General features: G+C 44.1%; 1 protein-coding gene and 1 pseudogene across 1 annotated transcript in view; one reads left to right on the top strand and one right to left on the bottom strand.

Annotated features, from left to right (window-relative positions):
* The first annotated feature begins 2,680 nt into the window (after window positions 1-2,680).
* Window positions 2,681-25,674, top strand: part of LOC126262815 (uncharacterized) — a 364,801-nt gene continuing 341,807 nt past the window's right edge. The window contains exon 1 of the mRNA XM_049959661.1: window positions 2,681-2,801. The gene's annotated coding sequence lies outside the window, so the exon portion shown is untranslated. The remainder of the gene's footprint in view (window positions 2,802-25,674) is intronic.
* Window positions 11,792-11,909, bottom strand: LOC126263968 (5S ribosomal RNA; annotated as a pseudogene).

The following is a 25,674-nucleotide window of genomic DNA, read 5'->3' on the forward strand; positions in this document are numbered from 1 at the left end:
GGAAGGGCCGCTGGACCTGATTGGATACCAGTTCGATTTTACACAGAGTACGCGAAGGAACTTGCCTCCCATCTTGCAGCGGTGCACCACTGGTCATCCCCGTTTTCAAGAAGGGACGTCGAACAGACGTGCAGAACTATAGACCTATATCTCTAACGTCGATCAGTTGTAGAATTTTGGACACGTATTGTGTTCGAGTATAATGACTTTTATGGAGACTAGAAATCTACTCTGTAGGAATCAGCATGGGTTTCGAAAAAGACGATAGTGTGAAACCCAGCTAGCGCTATTTGTCCACGAGACTCAGATGGCTATAGACACTGGTTCCCGGGTAGATGTCGTGTTTCTTGACTTCCGCAAGGCGTTTGATACAGCTCCCCACAGTCATTTAATGAACAAAGTAAGAGCAGACCAATTGTGTGATTGGATTGAAGAGATCCTAGATAACAGAACGCAGCATTTCATTCTCAATGGAGAGAAGTCTTCCGAAGTAAGAGTGATTTCAGGTGTGCCGCAGGGGAGTGTCGTAGGACCGTTGCTATTCACAGTATATATAAATGACCTTGTGTGTAACATCGGAAGTTCACTGAGGCTTTTTGCGGATGATGCTGTAGTATATCGAGAGGTTGTAACAATGGAAAATTGTACTGAAATGCAGGAGGATCTGCAGCGAATTGACGCATGGTGCAGGGAATAGCAATTGAATCTCAATGTAGACAAGTGTAATGTGCTGCGAATACATAGAAAGATAGATCCCTTTTCATTTAGCTACAAAATAGCAGGTGAGCAACTGGAAGCAGTTAAATCCATAAATTATCTGGGAGTACGCATTAGGTGTGATTTAAAATGGAATGATCATATAAAGTTGATCGTTGGTAAAGCAGATGCCAGACTGAGATTCATTGGAAGAATCCTGAGGAAATGCAATCCGAAAACAAAGGAAGTAGGTTACAGTACGCTTGTTCGCCCACTGCTTGAATACTGCTCAGCAGTGTGGAATCCGTACCAGATAGGGTTGATAGAAGAGATAGAGAAGATCCAACGGAGAGCAGCGCGCTTCGTTACAGGATCATTTAGTAATCGCGAAAGCGTTACGGAGATGATAGATAAACTCCAGTGGAAGACTCTGCAAGAGAGACGCCCAGCAGCTCGGTACGGGCTTTTGTTGAAGTTTCGAGAACGTACCTTCACCGAGGAGTCAAGCAGTATATTTCTCCCTTCTACGTATATCTCGCGAAGAGACCATGAGGATAAAATCAGAGAGATTAGAGCCCACACAGAGGAATACCGACAATCTTTCTTTCCACGAACAATACGAGTCTGGAATAGAAGGGAGAATCGATAATCAAGGTACCCTCCGCCACACACCGTCAGGTGACTTGCGGAGAATGGATGTAGATGTAATATTAATAATAGAAGATCGTCATTTTTGCGCGCAACTACCGAACGCAGCAGCCAATCGTGGAGAAGGTCCACAATTTAGGCGGCCTTTCTCACGATACCGTTACCGATCAAACCATCTCTCATAGGTATCTCACATCTCATCTTGCCAGTGCTGCCTTCTCAACTGCTCTAAAAGTAGCTTCTTGTAGACCAATATGATGGCTGCAACGACGACCAGTGCAAGGGCCTTTTTCAACAGCACAATGCCTGCAGCACCCCTCCTGGGCACGTGCCCGTATCAGTTGCACCATTGACGACTGGAAAACTGTGGACTGGTCGGGTGAGTCCCGATTTCAGTTGGTAAGACTTGATGGGAGGGTTCAAGTGTGACGCAAACTCGACGCAGCCATAGACCTAAGATGTCAGCAAGGAACTATGCAAGCAGGTCGTGGCTCCATAATAGCGGCCGGCCGTTGTGTCCGAGTGGTTCTAGGCGCTTCAGTCTGGAACCGCACGACCACTACGGTCGCAGGCATGGATGTGTGTGGTATCATTAGGTTGGTTAGGTTTAAGTAGTTCTAAGTTCTAGGGGACTGATGACCTTAGATGTTAAGTCCCTTAGTGCTCAGGGCCGTTTGAACCATAATAGCATGGGCTGTGTTTCCATGGAATGGATTGGTTCCTCTGCTCAAGCTGAATCGATCATTGACTAGAAATGGTTATGTTCGGCTGTCTGGAGGCCATTTGCAGCCATTCATGTACTTTATGCGTGACACTGCGCCTTGTCACCGGGCCACAACTGTTCGCATCAGCTTTGGAGAACATCCTGGACAATTCGAGGGAATGAATGGGACTTCCAACGACTTGTTTAAACCATGCCACGTCGAGTTGCTACACTACGCCGGGGAAAACGAGCTCCGACGAGATGTTACGAGATATCCCTTGGTTTCTGTCTTCTCAGTGTACTAGCGCAACTATGACGTCACAAGCTACATGTCATTAAGTCACGGGTCAGAGCCGACGTCCGGTATCGATAGGTTCAATTGACCCGGAAGAACGTTGAGGGAAGAGGATAGCGCGCTATCGCGACGCGTTCTGCATTGGCACCTGCAGCTGTGCAGGTGCGACGGAGACAACGGGAGGCGGGTCGCGGTCGGCGTGTTAATCGGCGAGCAGAGTGGCAGTGTGGGGGGCGGGGCGGCCACGTGACCAGCTGCCGGCGCAGTCCGGCGGGCTGGTGTGGCCGCGGTGGCAGCGGCAGTGGCGCTCAGAGCTCGGCGCTCAGTCAGTCCGGCGCAGCGCGTCCCAGCGGCGCGCAAACACACGCTCCGCGCCCTCCACAGCAGCCGCCGACACGAACGAGACGCCGGCGCCGCCGCCCTTCGACGACCTTTCACCGCGACGCTGTCCCACAACAGGTAAGCCCGTCGCCCCTGTCGGTGTCTTCGAGTTTCCAAAGGAGTTGGATGCAGCTTAACACGATTACTTCGAAATGGCAACCTAGACTGATCGAGTGCAAGTGCTCCACTCTCTGGTCGAGGTCACTGGTTGCTCACCCGTCTTCGGCATGGGCGCGAAATCTAAATGAAGTGCTGTTGTGTTTCTATATTGACTAGTTGCTGAAACAATAAGAAAAATTGATAATTTGTGACCTGTGAATTTCTGCCACTCTGAGATTCGAGCCGGTATTTCCTGTGCTCGCGAGCTGTCACTCTAACCTTTTCTTCTAACGGGATTTCTTTCGAGAATTCTTGCTTTTCGAACAGTGCCCCCAACCACTTTTTTTATTATAATTTTTTTGCTGTGGCTTGGTGACTCGGTGGTGAAGTAATTATACTGGTCACTGGTTGCACACCCGTCTTCGGCATGGGTGCGAGGTCTGAATGACCCGCTACGGTCGCAGGTTCGAATCCTGCCTCGGTCATGGATGTGTGTGATGTTCTTGGGTTAGTTAGTTTTAAGTAGTTCTACGTTCTAGGGGACTGATGACCTCCGAAGTTAAGTCCCATAGTGCTCAGAGCCATTTGAACCAATCTAAATTACGAGCTGTTCTGTTTCTGTTGTGGCCGTGCGTTTCTAGGCGCATCAGTCAGGAACCGCGCTGCTGCTACGGTCGCAGGTTCGAATCCTGCCTCGGGCATGGATGTATGTGATGTCCTTAGGGTAGTTAGGTTTAAGTAGTTCTAAGTCTAGAGGACTGATGACCTCCGATGTTAAGTCCCATAGTGCTCAGAGCCATTTTTGTTGTGTTTCTATGTTGACTAGTTGGCGAAACAATAAGAAAATTTGATAATTTGTGACCTGTGAATTTCTGCTACTCTGAAGTTCGAACCGGTATTTCCTGTGCTTCGCGAGCTGTCGCTCTAACCTTTTTTTTCTAACGGGACTTCTTTCGAGAATTCTTGCTTTTCCAACAGTGCCCCAACCACTTGATTGTTATAATTTTTTTGCTGTGGCACGGTGGGTCATTGGTAAAGTAACTGTACTATCGATTCAAAGGTCTTGAGTTCGGTTCCCAGTGAGTTCTAGCATTTTTCATCGCTCACTTCATCTCTGGCAATGTTTATTGTTGTAAAAAATGGAGTACAGAAACAACTGATAGAGCTGAAACTGAATAAGTCGCCAGCTCCTGATGGAAACCCAGTTCGTTTATACAAAGCATTGGCCCCTTACTTAGCTTGCATTTATCTCGAATCTCTAGCCCAGCGCCGAATCCCAAGCGACCGGAAAAAAGCAAAAGGTAGTTTCGAACAATACGTAATTATTACGCAGATGATTCGGGAATTCAAATGGAAATCACTGGAGGGAGGACAAAATTCTTTTCGAAGAGCACTGTTGACAAAATTTAGAGAACTGGCATTTGTCGCTGTCTGCTGAACGATTCTACTTCCGCCAACGTACATTTCGCCCAACAACTACGAAGATAAGATTGATGAGATTAGGGCTCTTGCAGAGGCTTACAGACAGTCGTTTCGCGAGTGGAACAGAAAAGGAAATCAATAGAACGAAAAACCAGTCCAAGTTGTAAATATTTTATTTTTCATTCGATGACTAATTTCGGGCTGAGACCCATTTGCAAATCAACCGGCAGGGCAGAAAACCAAATTCACGCTCATGCATAATCCAGTTATTACCAAATTCTTAAGCGTATGCCAGACATACAGAACATATCGTTTTACGCTTACATAACAAAGTCGAAAATGGCGTTTCTGAAAATGTCAGAAAATGTGTAATGTGCTTTTACAGTGCATACGGACAACTGGAAGTTTACTCCTTTCTCTGTCGTAAGGAAACCTCGGGAAAGGGGTGCCCTATTAGGATACAGGAAACCTTTTTATTTATAAAAATGTGCTCCAACTATCAAGAATACAAAAATCCATACAATAACCGTACAAGTCCACAATAAAATTTATGCTTTTTAAAATTTTTACCAAAAAGAGTCAAATACTTAAAATCACTAACCAGTAATACACGGCAGCGTCACATACGGCAAGTATTAAAAATTTGTATGCCATATTGGCATGTAAAACTCTTTAAATGTGAACAGCATCATTACTATTACAAGGAAACAAAACATAGGAGAACATTTTAGAATCTTTACCAAAAAGAGTCAAATACGTATAAGCACTGACCAATAATACTCAGTAGCGAGCCGGCCTCTGTGGTCGAGCGGTTCTAGGCGCTTCAGTCCGGAAGCGCGCTGCTGCTACGATCCCAGGTTCGAATCCTGCCTCGGACATGGCTGTGTGTGATGTCCTTAGGTTAGTTAGGTTTAAGTAGTTCTAAGTTCTAGGGGACTGATGACCTCAGATGTTAAGTCCCATAGTGCTCAGAGCCATTTGAACTCAGCAGCGCCACATACGACGCGTATTACAAAATTATATGCCATATTGGCACGTAAAAATCATTAAGTGTGAAACCGTGAAAGTCGACAATAAAATTATTACTTTTTATTTACTTTGGTTTTTTGCACTGTAGGTTCATTTGAAAATAGGTTTCGGCCAGAAACTAGTGATCGAATGAAAAATAAAATGTCTTCAACTTGGAATGGTTTTTCGTTCTATTAATTAACGGAAGTTGCTGACCAAAGCTACTCCAGCATGCTGAAAGTTCGTAGAAAAGCAAATGACTAGTAGTGGTACAGGGTACCCTCCGCCACGCACCATACGACATGTAGATATGTAGAGTTGCAAAGTGGTTCAGAATCCACTTTGAACTCTGTGTCCCTCTATAACTGGTTAGGTAAGGTAGCAAAATAGTTGGAGGAAGGCAAAGACATGACATCTGCAACATTACCATGCCCATTAAAGCACTGTGGTATTCTAAACAACATTAGCTTGATGACAGCTCTACCTTACGTTAATTTTTTTCAGACCTCCTTCGTCGGCGTAGGCTCTTAGGTCATTGAATGTTGTCGTCCTCCAGGGAAAACTAAGGCTTTTACTTTCAGCTAATGGTTTTTGAAGGATTAAATCTTGAAATGAAAGGAAAATCTAAAGTGTATGGAGTTCTTAATTTGGCATACTTGCTTTGAAATATAAACTTATGAATTAAAAAAAACGGACTATTCAGAAGAGCTAAGAAGAAATTTAAGGGAACTAACAGAAGTCTCATTACTTAACTCGATTCTTAGATTAATATTTTTTTCCTTCTGAAATAAGGTCCGTCAGTTTTTAAAATTGACAGCTAAAACGATGCCTCAAGGGCATACGTTAACTAAACATCAGGATTTAATTTAGTTCACATACTGCAAGTCTCTTTAGTTGAAAAATGAATAATTTGAAACATTAGGAATAATCCGTCCTATGTTATCCATTTGTTGGTAGAGCCTGTTGTATGAGCATTAATTGTACAGTGGTAGGGCTATGAGCAGGAAATTTTGATATTTTTCTTTATATTTTGGATGATTTTGCTATGAAAATCCTGAACTGTTAGATAACAGTCATGGAGTGTAAAATTCTTATGGCTGAGGGCATAGTACGCAAAATATTTTGCCAGCCATGAGGAGGCACTGCATTAGGAGATTGGAAATATCTTTTGGGCGGTTACGTTGCCATCGACCGTTCTTCAGATGAGCGCGATTTTCTCTTTTCCTTCAAAATTCTTATCCTTTCAGTTAAAAGCAGATAAGATGGTGTAGTAAGTGCAGAAGGACGTGGGTCGTAAAACAGTTTTGTGAGATCTCTCTGCAGTTGGAACGTCTCATCCATTAGGCTACCTGATCTCGCCTACACGCATAAATCAAACCTCAATTTTCCCTTGTTTCCAGCTATGATTTACGAACATTGCAATCAGAGTTTCTCCCACGCAGTATCTGGAATATCTCCTCTAGGGGAACGGAGTCGGTAGTGGCCCATGGGTTACTCTATCACCAGGGGATGTATAAATGAAACCCATTAAATTCACTGGAATAAGATTAAGACCGAACGAGGTGGCGCAGTGGTTAGCATACTGCACTCGCATTCGGAAGGACGACGGTTCAAACCCACGTTGGGCCATCCTGATTTAGGTTTTCCGTGATGTCCTTACATCGCTTCAGACAAATGCCGGGATGGTTCCTCTGAAAGTGCACGGCCGACTTCCTTTCCCATCCTTCCCTAATCCGATGAGACCGATGATATCGCTGTTTGGTCCTCTCCTCCTAATCAACCAACAAAGATTAATTATGAATTGTTAGTCGAATTCTCATTAAACTGTAGTGTGCTCACAAATGAAAATTTTATTGATGTGACATAATAACACGGTCGCCAACCTAAAGCGAAAAATCTATTCTGAAACCAAGAGGTTGCAATCGAATTTACGTTCAGGTAATAATCAGCAACACGCGTATGGGCGACGTTAATCATTAGTCAAGCGACAGCTAAGTTGTCAAATCCAAGTTCATAGTCAAAACTTCAGTCTTCTTTCAACAAATTATGGGCAAAATTGAAAGTGAATGAAGTACTGTATTATGCGACGCGGAAATAACGACGCAGCGTAAACTCACTGTGATCTTTACTGTTACTAATTTTGATTACTAACAAACCTTTCCAAATAATTACAATTCACTCTGAAGAATGTTACAGATAAATGTGATTGACTTCAAAAGAACATCAACATAAAAATGTCATGGCACGCTGGAATACGACAGCCAAGACAACAATATGTCAATTTAAACTGATAAAGTTGATTAGTGTAGTCGAGAAAAAGGAAATATTTATTAAGATTTGGCAGATTAGATGATTTAAGACATATCATAAAAAAATTCCAAAAATTATTCATGGTGGTTGCAGTTAAAAAAAATTACGCAAAGACTTTGATCAATTAACAAGAAATGAAATTTGAAAGCGAGAGAAAAAATTAGTTAAGCCGGCCGCGGTGGTCTAGCGGTTCTAGGCGCTCAGTCCGGAACCGCGCGACCGCTACGGTCGTAGGTTCGAATCCTGCCTCGGGCATGGATGTTTGTGATGTCCTTAGGTTAGTTAGGTTTAAGTAGTTCTAAGTTCTAGGGGACTGATGACCACAGAAGTTAAGTCCCATAGTGCTCAGAGCCATTTGAACCATTTTTTGAAAAATTAGTTATACTTTCAGGCAGAGTTATGTTTTACATTAATAGAGCCTTTCATTCATAATGTTGTGCTCGGAACATAGGGTAAAATGACATGGACGCTGTTGTAGGTGCCAACGATTTGGATCAATGATGATAATGAATTTATGATTAAAGTTAACACGAATGCTATATTGTCATAATAACCAAATACACTTGCATGCCTGTTACAAAACAATAAGTGCCGCAGGTGCGAAGTAGTACCTCAGCAGCAAAAACTGCGATAATCAGGTTTCGTCTCCGAATGCAAATTTGTCTTATGCGTGCTCCAGCCCAACCACACACTCTACCGTCATGTCTCATCGAAGCTAAATAGCTTACTGTCTCTCTACTCTCCGCACGTACTGCAAATCGTTTCTTGCATCTAATCAGACATTATCACTGACTCTATGCAAAAAAAATATCTCTGTCATTGCCAGCGTGTCTACGATGCAAAAGTTGCAAAAGTTGTTTTTAATCGTTTGTAACCAATTTATTTGTCATGGTTTATTTAACAAAACTTACACAACATTGAAACTGACAATATATAATGCAGAAATACAGAAAAATTACATCAGTTAAAAGTCATTGTCAATCATTCAAAAGTAATGTTCTTTCGTAGTGTGACATATTGAATTGTATTGTCACTAGCGGCGGATTTGAAAGTGATACGATCTTCAGACTCATTTTATATCGAAACGGTCTTTATCCAGTACTTCCCCTCAGCAACCTCTAGAAGCCTGTAAAAGGAATTGTGAAATACCCTGAATATCGATAACAATCGAAAGTTCTGACATTACTAATGAACTGTTTGACCAGTCTTGATTAACTGTAGTGAGACATCAACGTCTAACGCTGAGATGCATGACGAGAATTGCAAAGGGAGATAGGAGGTTCGAACAGTCGAGATTAAACGGAGGTTACATGGATCATGACGACGTATAACATGCCAAAGCTGTATAACTGAACGTCTACACGTAACACCCGCTATCATTTTGCAAAGCTCTGAGTGTCCTCCACGGTTTCACGTTTGTGTTACCACGGCAATGAGCCCACGTGTTCCAGTTCCGCTTGTACTATGGGTGTCGGTTTTAAAAGTGCCTTAGTGTTAGATTTGTGTGTGTGTGTAAGTGAGAGAGAGAGAGAGAGAGAGAGAGAGAGAGAGAGAGAGAGAGAGGAAACGGGGGAAAGAGGCAGAAAGAGAGACTGTTTCCGCCGTTCTTGGAAAAAACAGTGACACAAATGGGGAAATTTGCCTGTCATACACAGTGATGTATAGGCGCATACAATCAGTTGTATTCTTTCGTAAATGATCCAAATACTGCTGGTCAATTAGTTTTCACGTACGATCTTCATCAACAATCAGCAATTGTGCCATCAGCTCTTGTCGTAAATTCTTCATACGAAACGTGAAGCACTTATTCTACTGACGCGCCTGTGGCCTCAGCTGTCTAACACGGTTTCAAATGCTGATTTTTCCACTAAGATACTGTACATTTTCTCGATATTCATATCAATAGTTACAATTATAGGGTAGTCTAGATATCGGTTATGTTGAAGTGAGGTACGGTGAAATTTGAGTTGAGTTGCTCGTTTATTAACTGTTGAAAACGAAGAAGTAGACCTATTGCCAACCCTCAGCAACTTTAAATGTATTTTCTTTGGTGGTACTTCGCCAGAAACAAAGAAATTTTAGAGGGGTCAGTGCAGAGTACTCGACTTTTTACCGACTTCTGGTGAGCCTTGTACTTATAATACTGTTACTGAGTCACTAGCTGGAAGATTAAAGCTGTGTGCCGGGCCGAGATTCGAAATCGGAACCTTTGCCTATTGCGGTCAAGTGTTCTACGGAATGTGCTACGCAAGGACGACTCACAGCTTTACTTAGGAAGTACCTCATCTGCTATCTTCCAAATTTCAAATAATTTCTCGTGTGAAACTTGCAGGACTAGCACTTCTGGTTCAGCCACATCTAGGGAATGTTTCCAGAATGAAGTTTTCACTCTGCAGCGGAGTGAAATTTTAATTCTGGAAACAACCCTAGGGTATAGCTAAGCCGTGTCTGCCAATATGCTTTCTTCCAAGAGTGCTATTCCTGCACGTTTCGCAGCAGAACGTGTATGACGCTCGGAAGGTAGGAAGCTGTGAGGACGAGTCGTGAGTCTTCCTTGGGTAGCTCAATCGGCAGGGCACTTGCCCACGAAAAACAAAAGTTCCGAGTTCGAGTCTCGGTCCGGCACATAGATGTAATCTGCCAGGAAGTTAAATGTCAGCACACACTCCGCTATAGAGCGAAAATTTCATTCTGGTATTGAGCCAGTCAGTTTCTGGTAAAAATGCTGTATAAAGTGTCCATATCTTCAGAAACCTTCGATGTCACCTCGTATTTTTATTGAGTTGTAATTAAAACTTTTGTAAAGTTAAATGAATTTTGAAATTCACGCTGAACTCAATCTCTTTTTTATGTAACAGTTTGATGATAAAAGCACCGGTAGAAAAAGAGAATTGTTTAGAGGAGTATTTTAATCATCGGTAAATCACGTAAAACTATGAGGTACAATCGGTGAAAGGCATAATGTGTGACGTAGACGAGTTAAACTACTGGGATGGACGCAAAGGTGGCGTCGCAACACAAGAGAATGGCCTAGAACTCAGAATGGTGGATGACTACGACGAATGATGTAGGAGTGCTGTAGAAATATTTAACAATTTGCGAAAGAATTCTGTGCACACAAGATAGATGTGACAATTCGAGCAGAGAATTGACTAATAAGTTATAATTTTAACGATGTGTTGAATATGGGGCAAAATGTGGTGCACTAAACGGTAATATTTTATGGTAATAATTGTTGCCGTAAAAGAAAGAGAAAATAATAATGAAAATAATAAGTTACATCCAGGGGTATAACTGTAGTTACCTTATTTCATTTAATCATTTAGCTATGAATGAATGTAAAGAATGTATGTATGAACAGAAGTGGAGCTAACCATCATCCTGAAGGTAATACAGATCATATTATACTCATGTGTAGCAAGTATTTTCACGGTGTAGAAGATACATCGTAACACTATTTCAAGATAAAGACGCGGGAATTTCAGAGGCCAAAATTAAAGTTGGCACGTCGCCGATTCTCTCAAAATGGTTCAAATGGCTCTGAGCACTATGGGACTTAACTTCTGAGGTCATCAGTCCCCCGATTATCTCACTAACATTTCACTGCACTCAGATTACATCATATGAACAGATATAAAAAAATCCATTGCGCAAATAGACTAAGAAATTAACCCTTAAAAGTTCAAAAACAGAAAAGTTCATTAATTAGCACCTTATAGTAGTGCTTATCGACGCTGCTCTCAGTGCCCTCAGCTTACTCTTCTGGACTCAAAAGTAAAGTATGTACAAAGTGCTTTGACTTTAAGTATGGTAGCTATCGGAGATCATGTCAAGCATGGATATAAAAGTTATCGACATGAGAGTTCACGCCATTGGTTAGAATGAAGAAAATTGACGTTGCTGAGTTGCTGCTTCAGGTATTTAGTTATTCAGACAACAGAAAGGCTGAAATTGAGGCCTTGGCTAGAGTGCCCCATTTACGCAGCTCAGCGTCCTAGGTCCCGGCCACTACAACTAAGAACTTCTCCTGAACAGGCCATGAAGGCCCAACGGTAAGGACCGACCACCGTGTCATCCTCAGATCGGAGGCGTCACGGGATGCGGAGACGGAGGGGCACGTGGTCAGCACACCGCTCTCCCGACCGTATGTCAGTTTCCGAGACCGGAGATGCTGCTTTTCAATCTAGTAGCTCCTCAGTTTGCCTCACAAGGGCTGAGTGCACCCCGCTTGCCAACAGCGCTCGGCAGACCGGATGGTCACCCATCCAAGTGCTAGCCCAGCCCGACAGCGCTTAACTTCGGTGATCTGACGGGAACCGGTGTTACCACTGCGGCAAGGCCTTTGTCCCCGGCCACTATGCCATTAAGCAATTACGGAAAGCATGACGGGTACGGGAAACGAGCGTGAAACCAGCTTGTCACACTCCACTAGTGGTGCCTATAGCTTGGCATGCTGCAGGTGATTGCTTTGCTCATCCCATCCCTCGGTTGAAGGCTTGGAATACCAACCTCCAGGTACATACTTCTTCCTGCCTGTCTGGGTCGCGGCTTACACAGGGTGTAAATTTTAAGTTGACAGACCAGAATAACTCGAAAAGTAAGCTTCACACGAAAAAATGAGTAGAATAAAAAGGTCATCTGCTGGTGCTGGTTCCCGTCAGACAATCGAAGTTAAGCGCTGTTGGGCGAGGCCGGTACTTGGATGGGTGACCATCCGGGCAGCCATGAGCTGTTGCCATTTTTCGGGGTGCACTCAGCCTCGTGATGCCAACTGAAGAGCTACTCGACCGAATAATAGCAGCTCCGGTCACAGAAAACCATCATAACGACCGGGAGAGCGGTGTGCTGACCATACGCCCCTCCTAATCGCATCCTCACCTGAGGATGACACGGCGGTCGGATGGTCCCGATGGGCCACTTGCGGCCTGAAGACGGAGTGCTGTGCATCTGTCGGTGCTAAAATTAGCCCGCCATCCCAGCCCCCTGGGGGTGGGGCGGGAGGCAACTTTGAAATTTCAAATTCAAACCCCCATTTTTTTTATTGCGGTATCAGATTATACATAAAAAATTGCTCGCATTTTGCCTTAACCATTTGTTTTGATTCTTGGTAGTTGGAACTAATTCAAGAAAATCCATGTTCTCATTTTTGCGTGGAAAATGGTTAGTTTTTTAGTTAATGAGTTCACTCGTTATTAAGTAGGATATTTGGTTAGTTAGTTAGCTAGTCAGATGATTTGTTTGATAATTAAAAGTTGTGTGGCCTCATGACCACGAAACAAACTAAACTTATCCGAATCTGAGGGAAAATTAATATTTGGGTCAATTTTGTAAAACTCTAATTCCTCTGTCTTAAACCTCACCCTATGGGAACAGAGGGAGAGTTTTAGTTTTAGTGAATCAAAATTTACGAAGTAAATAAGTATTTTTTATTTAACCGTAACCATTTTCCATGCAAAAATAAGAATATGGATTTTTTTGAATTACAGCGCCAACTACCAAGAATCAAAACAAATGCTTAAGACAAAATGTACGTGGTTTTTTATGTAGAATCTGATTCTGCAATAAAAAATGGGGGCTCCCATTCGAAATTTTAAAGTTGCCTCCCGCCCCACCCCCCAGGGGGCTGGAGTGGCGGGCTAATTTTAGCACCAGCAGAAGTCCCCCTCGAAAATAAACTTTGGATTATACACATTTTTGCGTGTGAAGCTTATTTTGCGAGTTATTCTGGTTTGTCAACTTTATGTTTACACCCTCTACAGCCTCTCTGGCTCTGTATTCGCTCGCATTATTTTTGGTTTTCGTTTTGTATTTTTGTTTATTACCGTGTCCAAACTTTGCTGCTAGTGGGAATGATCTTTGCCACTCCAAAAATTAGGTTCTTTAGCATGACGATCATATCGTAATAAGATGAAACCGATGCCTCGTCCGTCCCGGGGGATGTTTTGGCAGAGAAACTTTACAGCATTTCTCTGTAGCTTGTATGCGATATCTACCTCCGTCTGCGAGCTTCAGAAAAACGCTTCAGGACGCGAAACTAGCCAAGCTGGTCCACTGTTTCATTCTGCCATACTACTTTAGATATGGTCAGTAGATAATCGCATGGAAGGTCCCACATTGTCCACTTTACTTTTTTGAAAAATGGTTCAAATGGCTCTGAGCACGTCTGAGGTCATCAGTCCCCTAGAACTTAAAACTACTTAAACCTAACTAACCTAAAGACATCACACACATCCATGCCCGACGCAGGATTCGAACCTGCGACCGTAGCAGCAGCGCGGTTCCGGCTGAAGCGCCTAGAACCACTCGGCCACAGCGGCCGGCTTTAGTTTTTCGCTAAGGTTTTGCAGCCAAAATTCGGGCCACATGCAGTGTTTCATTTTTGTCAAGCTGAAGCCAGTGGGCTGTTCGCATGCTACTTTCGTGATAATCTGTGGAAAGTGGTCGCTGGACCACGAAGAGGCGGCAAACTGTCTAACGTCAAGGAGTCATATCAGAACGTTGATATTGTAGTTTGACCACTCTTTTAAGCAGGATAGGCTGCAATCCGTGGCAAATCTGACGAAAGATATCAGTGCTGGTGTCGGCACAGGGGCTTTGAGCACGCCGTTCAGCGCACACTGTGGGGCATGGAGTTCTGCAGCAAACGACCCCTGCATGTTCCGATCGTTACCGAACGTAGTTAGTAACGATTCCACTTGGTACGGGATCATCGAGATTGGGACCTGGATCAATGGAAACGTGTCGCCTGGTTGAATGAATCACGTTTCTTGCAACACCAACTCAAATATGCGTCCAGATACACCGTCACCCATGCGAATGGCTGGCCGGCCGGGGTGGCCGAGCGGTTCTAGACGCTACAGTCTGGAACCGCGCAACCGCTAAGGTCGGTCGCAGGTTCGAATCCTGCCTCGGGTATGAATGTGTGTGATGTCCTTAGGTTAGTTAGCTTTAAGTAGTTCTAAATTCCAAGCGACTGGTGACCTCAGAAGTTAAGTCCCATAGTGCTCAGAGCCATTTGAACCATTTGAACCTTTAAAAAGCCAAGGTCTTAAGTGAAACAGTTCTTTAAACTAGGCCGAAGGCCTTAAGGGGATCCGGAGGTTGTCAAATCCAAAAAATTACGATTTTTTTGCTACCGAAAATTAATTGGAAAATTCCTCTTTAATGTAAACTTTGAATTATTGCTCTACTCGCCCTAGAAGTGGAGTTATTACCATTTTCCCCCACGCCTGCAGAGGAAATGGGCGGCCGCTGAATGCATCTAACACCCTCTCGTGACTTCCTGGCGAACTGCTTGGGATTTTCTCGGCCTGTTACGCATACAGCGCCTTATGTTACGCATACAGCGAGTGTGCAAGGGTTGGCTACATTGTTTTCTGTGACAAATATTACCCGTATTTCCTTACAGCTTACTCCTATTTTCCTCAGAATTTCGAACATCTTGCTCCATTTAATATTGTCGTACACTTTTGTTCTGGTTACGATGCCACGTTTTAGTAACCGTGTATATAAGAAGAGGAAGAACTTAAGGAAAAGAAAATTAACACTAATACCAAGTTGCGATACTACAATGAATAAGAGCGCGGAACATCGTCTCTTTACTGTTTACCGTTTCGAATTAGTTCAGTGTTGCGCCTGTTGTTGGTAGTATTATACTTCTTGTGTAAAGCGGGTAATATGCAGTATGTACAAGAATCAGGAGGAACAGTGAAACCAATTTTTCATGACTTAGCACAGCCAGAATTGTTACACAAATGTCTACACGGAAAGACGCAGAATCCTAATGAGAGCGTAAACAATTTGATTTGGAAAGTGATTCCTAAAAGGGTGTTTGTAAGCATAAAAACACTGCACTTTGGCATTTATGATGCAATAGCAACCTACAACCAAGGGAACAGTGTGAAGTGTGAAGTACTGAAGGCATTAGGATTTACAGCTGGGGTGAACACTGTACAAGCACTAAGAAATACTGACAGAGAAAGTATAAGAGGAGCAGAAAGAAGAGAAAGGCATATGAAGTATGATGGAACAACAGGCCAGAAAAGAAGACAGAAGAGGAAGCTTTTGGAGGACGAAGAAGAAGACCCTGATAATCCATCCTATAGTGCAGGAATGTATTGAGAGACTTTGATAGCCATTTCCCGTAAATTAGAATTTTTCGAATATAAGTAACATTTTCTAAAAATCCACTCAAGGTAGAGAGATGAAATTTTTATACAGCACTCCTAGTGGTCAAACTTACATTGTAACACAGCCATTTGGCAATATGTTCACTAGTTTCATTTCAGTTTAATTATAAAGCAATTATTTGTAAAAAAAAATTGGGTCATTAATAAAAAAAATAATTGGAAGGAAACTAGAAAAGATACTCCAAAATCCCTCTGTCATAACTGCAATTCTAAACCACTCTATGTGTAAAAAAATTCAAATTTTTCTATTTGGTAGTTTATTCATAAATGTTCCTCAAACTTAGTGATTTTAACATGGACAGCATAGGCACCTCCGGCTCCCCTTAAGAGCAAAACAACGCTAATTTAAAACAAATCGGCTAGAAGCCATACAAGTACAAACAACAAGAACAAATTTAAAAAATGGGTAGTACACCCAACGGCGCTCAGATGTTCGAGGATCGGCCTGGAATTCGAACACTAACGCTCGCTTACGTGAGGCAAGTAGTCGGGCCAACCATTGACGATCCGTCGAGAACCCAACCGACCGACAGTCAACAGACCAATGATCAAGATCAGTTCCGCTCCACACTTGCACCAAAACTCAAACGATGCTAACAGCAGAGACTGTGGAACAACAAGAACGGACCACAGACAACCCATACGCAGGGACGACCCAAATACACGTCGTCTAATCAGACAACCGACCAAACGGCGATGCAAGGTCGTTGTCACTCAAATGTGTGTGTCGGCAATCGTCGGGCGAGTGTTGACTATCCCGTCCTTCCTCGCTACTCCGCGCCAACCAACGAACGCTGAGCCAGTGCGCCGAGAACATTTAAATTAACTTATCAGTCAGAATCGCACAAACTACACATAGTTTCACGAACACCTGCACGAAGGACTCGACGATGCTATCGGCAGTGACTGTGCAATAACAAAGACGAACCACGGGTCGGCACACACAGCCAACTCATAAGCGATCGACGGCCAAATACACGTCGTCCGACAAGACGACCGACCGACGATGAACCGAAGTCGTCCCCACTAATTATGTGTGTCGGCAATCATCGGGCGAGTGATGGCTATCCGCGCCTCTCTGGCGCTGCATGCACCACTGGTGTTACGTCGAGAACGTGCCAACCGACCAACTACTACACATCAGCACGGCGACAGCACTAAAATAACTGCGAAGTCGACATCACAGGCTGCACATAATTTCACAAACATTTGGACGAAGAACGCGACCAATGCTAAAAGCAGTGACTGTGCAATCACAAGGACGAACCAAGAGTTGAGACACACACCGCCAACCCATAAGCGATCGGCGAACAAATAGACGTCGTCCGGTAAGACGACCAACCGACGATCAACCGTCTTCACTCAAGCCATGTGTGCCGGTGACGGTCGGGCGAGCTATGGCTATCCGAACCTCACTGTCGCTCCAACCCGACCGAACTTCTGCCGCGACCCAACTGTCCGACTGCCAGGACAGAACTCCACTGCTGGCGCGTTCCAACTGACTTCATTGCCCGGTCCGAACTGCACTGCTGGTGCATTCCAACTCCTTGGACGACACACGACGATCAGCAAGTAATAGCAGTCCAGCAACGAGAACACGGCAGGGCCTATATCGACAAGCGCTGCTGCTGCCGCTCACGGGCAGGCAAGGCAGTAATTGAAAATTAATATAACGAGGCGGCAGTACGGTAAAAACAGTGTTAAATAAAAGATGGCACCAACACTGGCCACGCACGGCTCAATAGTCACCTTGGCAACGAACAACGAGAGACCAGTTTGTTGTTATCGGCACTGTAGAATGTTTGTTTTTGTTGACGGAACCACAGCTTCACCTCTGCTTCCACTGCCTCATCACTATAAAAATTGAATTCCTTGGTGTCCTTTAAGTTTTGGGAACAGATGAAAATCGGATAGGGTGAAGTTGAGGCGGTGTGGAGGATGATCGATGACTCTCACCCCAAGGAGTCGGATTGTTGCGAATGTCGCACCGCTCGTGTGTGGTCAGGCATTGTCATCCTGAATAAGAGGGTGCTCCATGTGTGAACGAACTCTTCGAATACGAAACTCGATTACAGCACTCTGTTTCTCACGTACCCACACAGTTACAGTACACACTGCAATTTTACACACTGCAATTCGGAGCCGTTTAGCGGCAGAGGTCTCCAAATACATAGAAATGAAGAATAGTGATGTAGAATGTTAATAACGTTTGTTTTTTAAAAAGCTTTACGAATTTTCACATTAAAATTCGGAGGCTTTACTTTTCAGCACAACCTCTCACCTCCAGAAATCTACTAAGAACTTTTAGAGTTTTGGATGATCAGTGTGTATCAACACTACAAATGCAAAATGTGACTGCTGTCGACACCATCTCAGCGCCAGGTCGAGTATGTCTATCTACTACCGTATCTTCAAAATGGTTCAAATGGCTCTGAGCACTATGGGACTTAACATCTGAGGCCATCAGTGCCCTAGACTTAGAACTACTTAAACCCAACTAACCTAAGGATATCACACACATCCATGCCCTAGGCTGCAACCGTAGCAGCAGCGCGGTTCCGGACTGAAGCGCCTAGAATCGCTCAGCCACAGCGGCCGGCTACCATGTCTTAAAACTTAATGTATCCTGCATGCCAGAATGTACTTCGGATTGTACCAAGTTTTAATTTTGTTTTCATTCGCGTATAGAGCACGCGAAGAATGACAGCTTAAATTCCTCTGTGCGTGCTGAGATTAGTCCACGAAAATGATACGTAGGGGGCTGTTGTATATTCCCGGATTATTCATTCCATTCTGGTTTTCAGAACTTCATAAGTATGCTTTTGTGAGGGAGTTGCCATCCATCTTCAGGTTTCTTTCATTTTAAGTATTTCCGTGACTTTTCCCATGGGCCAGACAAACCTGTGTCCTTTCGTGCTGCCCTTCTTTTTTTACTCTGAGTATTTCCTGTTAGTACGATTTGGTATGAGTCCCACAGAGTTGAGCAATATGCTAGGATGTGTTGCACGATAGTTTAGTAAGCAATCTCCTTTGTAGGCTAAATGCATGTTAGGGTTCCGTACCTCAATCGGTAAAAACGGAACCCTTATTGGTTCACTTCGCTGTCCGTGCGTCTGTCTGTCGGACATTTAAGATTCCTTTTTCTCAGGAAAGGGTACACGTACCAGGTTCAAATTTAAGTCACAATCTAAGGTCTACGGTTGGTTGACGGTGTGAAAGAATGAAGCTTCTAAGTCAGTGCAATGAAAAGGTACACATTTTGATACTCGCATACTCACTCATCAAAGCCCCCCCCCCCCGTCGGAGATTCGATTCCTCCCTCGGGCATGGGTGCCTGCGTTGTCTGTACCGTAAGTAGGTCTAAGTTAGATAAAGTAGTGTGTGAGACTAGGGACCGATGACCTCAGTAGTTTGGTCCCATTAACCACAAATTTCCAAAACTCATCAAAACCTATAAGGTGCAACCTGTGGGTCTAGAATCATGAAATTTGGCAAGAAGTTCGGTTTCACTGTAAAAGTAAAGGAAAATTGAACACTTTGAATTTGTCATTACATCAAACGAAAGTTTGCATCTGTTTTCCCACTGTGTCTGTCCCTCCGTCAGTTAAGCCCCCTTTTTCTGAAGAACGGGTGGGTGCATCAGGTTTAAATTTGTACCACATACTGATGTCTATAGTTCTTTGGAGGAGTAAATACGTTAAGCTTCTAAGTAAACGCATTTAAGTCACATATTTTGTTATTTTCAAACTCACTCATTAGAAGCTATAGGGTACTTCCCCTTGACGTAGAATCATGAAATTTGGCAACAAGAACGATTTCACAGCACAAGTAAAGAAAAAAACAAAGTTGTTATTTTGTAATTATATCTCACGAAAAAATTTCCTTTTGTTGTTTGTTGTATGACTTCGAACTTGAAATTACAACATTATCGAAAGTCTTGAAATCCCTGGACAAATCTCTTGTCAGTATCAATGTCGATAACAGGCAAAAATCATCAAAATTCTCGATTCCCGGAATGAATGAAGTGTGTACATACATAATCAAGTTTGTACGGAACCCATAGTGCGTGAGTCCTACTCACATCTGGCCAATTTTTCCAGTAGCCTATCAATGAACCGAAGGCTACATCCCGAGATACCTACTTGTGAACCTGTCTAATCATTCCATCCCCGAAAATCGTCTCACACAAGTATTTTCATGAGCTGACTGCTTCCATTTGTGACTAGTTGATATGTACCACTTTGAAATCCTATGGGGTTCTGAACGTATATTTGTGCGGTTTTTCCTTATATTACTTCAGTGTACGTAACCGAATAAGTTACGAAAAGTGTGACGTTATTATTAATACTCTCTGCTAGGTGACTGATATACAACATGAACTGTAAGAGCCTGCACTCATTTCCCTGTGACATTTCTGACATTACTTGTACATTTGTCGATGCCTCTCCATCCAAAATAACGTGCTGCATCCTCGCCAACAGCTAATCCACAATCCAAATACAAATTTCGTTTGGTACTCCATATGAGCAAACTTTCTTTTGTATCCCGCCTGGACGACGACGCGTGGGTAGGAGAAGGAGCAGGAAAAATACGTCGGTACTGCAGTGGGTAAAAATGGTTTACTGGTGCGAGAAAGAATACGTAACTTTGTACGGATGCGAAGTCTTTGACCCGTCGTATGGAGAGCAAACTGAAGCGAAGTTTCCTGGCTGGCTGCACCTGATGAAAAGGGGTGAAGCAGTCGCGGACATCGTAGACCTCGACAGCACCGGTCAGAGGGCGCTGTCGTCTGTGTCTCGTGGTACTGCCAACCTTCGAAACTATGCTTTGCTATCGATATCACACTTTCGTTAGTGAACTTTGCGGTGGTAGCGAGCCAAATGCTCTTTGGAAGTTAAGAAATACTGCATTCACTTGATTGTTTTCATGGAAAAAGCACATGGCACGTTTCGTATGACCGATGTTTCCGGAATCCTTGCTGCTTGGCAAGGAGGTGGTAATTCTGCCCAACACAACTAATTACGTTTGAGCTAATACTATGTTTTAAGATTCTACAATTTGGTGTCAATGACAGTGACCGAAGGTTTTATGGATCATTTCTGGCCCTTTGTTGTAGTTGGGTATGGCCAGTACTTTATTCCAAATATTTAATGCTTCGTTGGGGGTTTAATCTTGCTCCTCCATAAATTCAAGTCCAGTTCCTTATCTAATGGGTACTTGCTCGCTGTAATCACGCGCAATCTGGACAACGGAGCGTGGGTTCCATGTGCCCCTGCGTGGTTTACTTCCCTGCCTAGCAAGCTTAACTCAATGCGCTGTGTGTTATGCTAGCCGGCCGTTAAAGTAGTAAAAGGCGGGATCTTTGCAGTAGACGCCAGCCAGTTACATTACGAGAAGAGACTGCTACTTCTGCGCGATAAAGCTAGGCGGCAAGATCGCTGTACAAACGCAAAACCAGACAACAGGACTGTGGCAACGGGAAATGGATGCATCTACAGCGACACTTAAAATTCGCAATATACACTACCGGACAAAAAATAGTACACCGCTTAACAGGTTTCCAGAACAGTCAGGGTTTATTGTTCCAACGGTGCATGTGGAGTACGTGAAATGATTACCTTTACAGTTCAATAGAACAAGCGGTTCTGAGGTACCAGGTACCGACCCGTGCTGAAACACCCATATTAGTACGTTGTGTAGCCTCCAGGGGTGGCAATGCATAATCTGACATCCAGTACATCGTACTGATGGCGAATACTGTCCTGGGATACGTTTTGCCACGCCTGCTCGTGCTGTTTACATAGTTCTGTAAGAGCTGAAGGCTGACGAGTCGCACGAGTCATTTCTCGTCCCATCATATCCTAAACGTGCTCGATTAGAGGCAAGTCTGGAGACCGTGACCGGCCGCGGTGGCCGAGCGCTTTTAGGCGATTCAGTCTGGAACCGCGCGACCGCTACGGTCGCAGGTTCGAATCCTGCCTCGGGCATAGATGTGTGTGATGTCTTTAGGTTAGTTAGGTTTAAGTAGTTCTAAGTTCTAGGGGACTGAAGACCTCAGATGTTAAGTCCCATAGTGCTCAGAGCCATTTGAACCATATGGAGACCGTGCTGGCCAGAGAAGTTGCTGCACGTTGTTCAGCGGTAGTACTTAGCATGGTTTTAATCTGCGAACGGGTAGGACTACAAAGTATCGGACGATTCAGATTCCGAAATGGCACTATAATCATAAAAGAAAACTTTCCCATTCTGTTAAAACCAGCTGCGAGAAATAAAAGGAAACAGCACATTGTTGTGTAAGCAAACTTTGTTTAAATTTATATATAAAAGGAAAGAATCTACCAAGGAGAAAAATTTGTCTAACGGTTTAAACGATGTGATATTGTAGTTAAAACTGGCTGCGAAAAAGAAATCTAAACCACACATTTCTCAGAACAGCAATTTTTTCTTTCAGTCGATTTTAACAGAAAACGAGTACAACGTTGTTTAAAAAATGTATAGCATATGTCCGTCTGAATGTTTATTCCGATTTGTGCAAAAATTTTCAGTAAATCGATTTTAGACATTTTTGCCAACAACGTTTGGGTGTCTAAATTTTATATATATATTGGGTCGAATATGCATACCTTGTACATATTAGTGGTATGGACCAAAACAAGAAAAAATGTCCAGTAAACATTTTCTCTGCCGGCCGAAGTGGCCGTGCGGTTAAAGGCGCTGCAGTCTGGAACCGCAAGACCGGTACGGTCGCAGGTTCGAATCCTGCCTCGGGCATGGATGTTTGTGATGTCCTTAGGTTAGTTAGGTTTAACTAGTTCTAAGTTCTAGGGGACTAATGACCTCAGCAGTTGAGTCCCATAGTGCTCAGAGCCATTTGAACCATTTTGAACATTTGCTCTAAAATGCATACCGTAAAAGTTATGAGCAATTGTTCATTAGATGAGTTGTGTTTCCAAGTAGCGAAGATGAGCACTTTCTCTTAGCTCTTAAGGTATGCATTATACAGCACATGTTTACTGTGCATTTTTTCTTGTCTTGGTCCACATTACCATTTCCCAAAATATGGAAAGCAAAGAGCTTGCAGTAGAAGAGATTTGCTTCATAGTATCGAAGATGAAAAATGGTTCATAGCTCTTAAGGTATGCATTTTCGACCCTATGTTTACTGAGACTTTTTTGCTTCTAGCATCCTGTACTTTTAACTGTATACGTTTACGCCATTAATTATATATATAGGCCTATATAATTTAGAGTATCGTTTATAAGAGTATCATGTAGAAATCTGAAGTGGACCTCTCTCATATATATAAATACAGACTGATATATGTATAAATACAGCCTGACTAGAAGAAGGAAAAGGTTGAAAGGACACATTATGAGACATCAAGGGATCACCAGTTTAAGACGAAGCGAAGAATACAGCAATCAGATTGAGAAGGATGTCTGTTGAAGTAGTTGCTCAGAGATGAAGAGGCCTGTACAGGATAGAGTAGTATGGAGAGCTGATTAAACCAGGCTTCGGACTGAAGGCCACACACGACAACAGGTACCTGAATTTACAGTCTTTAGATATGTGTGTTTTCTCACCTGCCAGGGTAGCTGAGAGCGCTAACGCGCTTCTTCATGGACTCGGGTAGGCGCGCTGGCCCCGGATCGAATCCGCCTGGCGGATAAACGGCGAGGGCCGGTGTGCTGGCCAGCTTCGATGTGGTTTTTAGGTGGTTTTCCACATCCCGCTAGATGAATACCGGGCTGGTCCCCACGTTGCGCCTCAGTTACACGGCTTGCAGACACCTGAACACATTCACACTCTTCCAAGGATTGCACTAGGTACAGACAGACAGTTGGGGTACACTAATTCTTTCCGGGGGGGGGGGGGGGGGGGGGGGGTTCGGGGTGGCGACAGAAAGGGCATCCGGCCACCCCTTAAAAAAAATTAACATGCCTCATCGGATTAATCAGCAGACCCCGCGAGTCGGGATAAATGCTCGGAAAGAGAGAGAGATGTGTGTTTTATCCTTTAACTGAAATTTAGCCGATTCCTTTTAGTACTCACGTGGATGACTTCACACTTGTCATTGTTTAGAGTCAGTAGCATCATAAATATAGCCTGTCTAAATCGTTTTACAGTTTATTTTGATCATCTGATGACTTTAAAAGACGGTAAATGGCAGCATCATCTGCAAAAAATCTAAGAGGTCTTCTCAGATTATATCCTAAATCATTTATGTAGACCAGCAAAGCAGAAGTCCCGTAACACTTCTTTGGCGAACGCCAAATAGTACTTCTGTTTTGCTTGACGACCTCCCATCCATTACTGTGAACCGTGGCCTTTATGTCAGGAAATCACGTAACTCTCACCTCCAGAAAATAAAGTTACATCATTTAATTTTGCTTGTACGGAGGTACCTGTCTGCAGTCCTGGTACACGTATAAATATCCGCGCCCCATTACCGCAGCACACAGGTAGGGGCGTCAAGAAAAAAAGTCGGAGATAAAAAGGAAATATGTAAACTGAAGATTGCCGCGCGGAATTAGCCGAGCGGTCTGAGGCGCTGCAGTCATGGACTGTGCGGCTGGTCCCGGGAGAGGTTCGAGTCCTCCCTCGGGCATGGGTGTGTGTATTTGTCCTTAGTATAATTTAGGTTAAGTTGTGTGTAAGCTTAGGGACTGATGACCTTAGCAGTTAAGTCCCATAAGATTTCACACACATTTGAACATTTTGTAAACTGAAGAGGGAGGGGACAGAAAGGGAATGAAAGGGAAGGAACTAATGATATCAGCTGAATCGGGAGATTGTGCGGAACCAGCGGTGATGAGTGAAAATCAATGAAAGACTGGGACTCAGTCACCTGGGATCTCCTGCTTGCTCTCTCTCTCTCTCAAAAATGGTTCAAATGACTCTCAGCACTATGAGACTCAACTGCTGTGGTCATCAGTCCCCTAGAACTTAGAACTACTTAAACCTAACTAACCTAAGGACATCACACACACCCATGCCCGAGGCAGGATTCGAACCTGCGAACGTAGCAGCAGCGCGGCTCCGGACTGGAGCGCCTAGAACCGCACGCCTTCCGCGGCCGGTTCTCTCTCTCTCTCTCTCTCTCTCTCTCTCTCTCTCTCTCTCTCTCTCTATATATATATATATATATATATATATATATATATATATATGAATTTTGTTATTATATACACTCCTGGAAATGGAAAAAAGAACACATTGACACCGGTGTGTCAGACCCACCATACTTGCTCCGGCCACTGCGAGAGGGCTGTACAAGCAATGATCACACGCACGGCACAGCGGACACACCAGGAACCGCGGTGTTGGCCGTCGAATGGCGCTAGCTGCGCAGCATTTGTGCACCGCCGCCGTCAGTGTCAGCCAGTTTGCCGTGGCATACGGAGCTCCATCGCAGTCTTCAACACTGGTAGCATGCCGCGACAGCGTGGACGTGAACCGTATGTGCAGTTGACGGACTTTGAGCGAGGGCGTATAGTGGGCATGCGGGAGGCCGGGTGGACGTACCGCCGAATTGCTCAACACGTGGGGCGTGAGATCTCCACAGTACATCGATGTTGTCGCCAGTGGTCGGCGGAAGGTGCACGTGCCCGTCGACCTGGGACCGGACCGCAGCGACGCACGGATGGAGACGTGTCGTCTTCAGCGATGAGAGTCGCTTCTGCCTTGGTGCCAATGATGGTCGTATGCGTGTTTGGCGCCGTGCAGGTGAGCGCCACAATCAGGACTGCATACGACCGAGGCACACAGGGCCAACACCCGGCATCATGGTGTGGGGAGCGATCTCCTACACTGGCTGTACACCACTGGTGATCGTCGAGGGGACACTGAATAGTGCACGGTACATCCAAACCGTCATCGAACCCATCGTTCTACCATTCCTAGACCGGCAAGGGAACTTGCTG

Source organism: Schistocerca nitens, chromosome 6, assembly GCF_023898315.1.
Source record: "Schistocerca nitens isolate TAMUIC-IGC-003100 chromosome 6, iqSchNite1.1, whole genome shotgun sequence".
NCBI classification, from domain to species: domain Eukaryota; kingdom Metazoa; phylum Arthropoda; class Insecta; order Orthoptera; family Acrididae; genus Schistocerca; species Schistocerca nitens.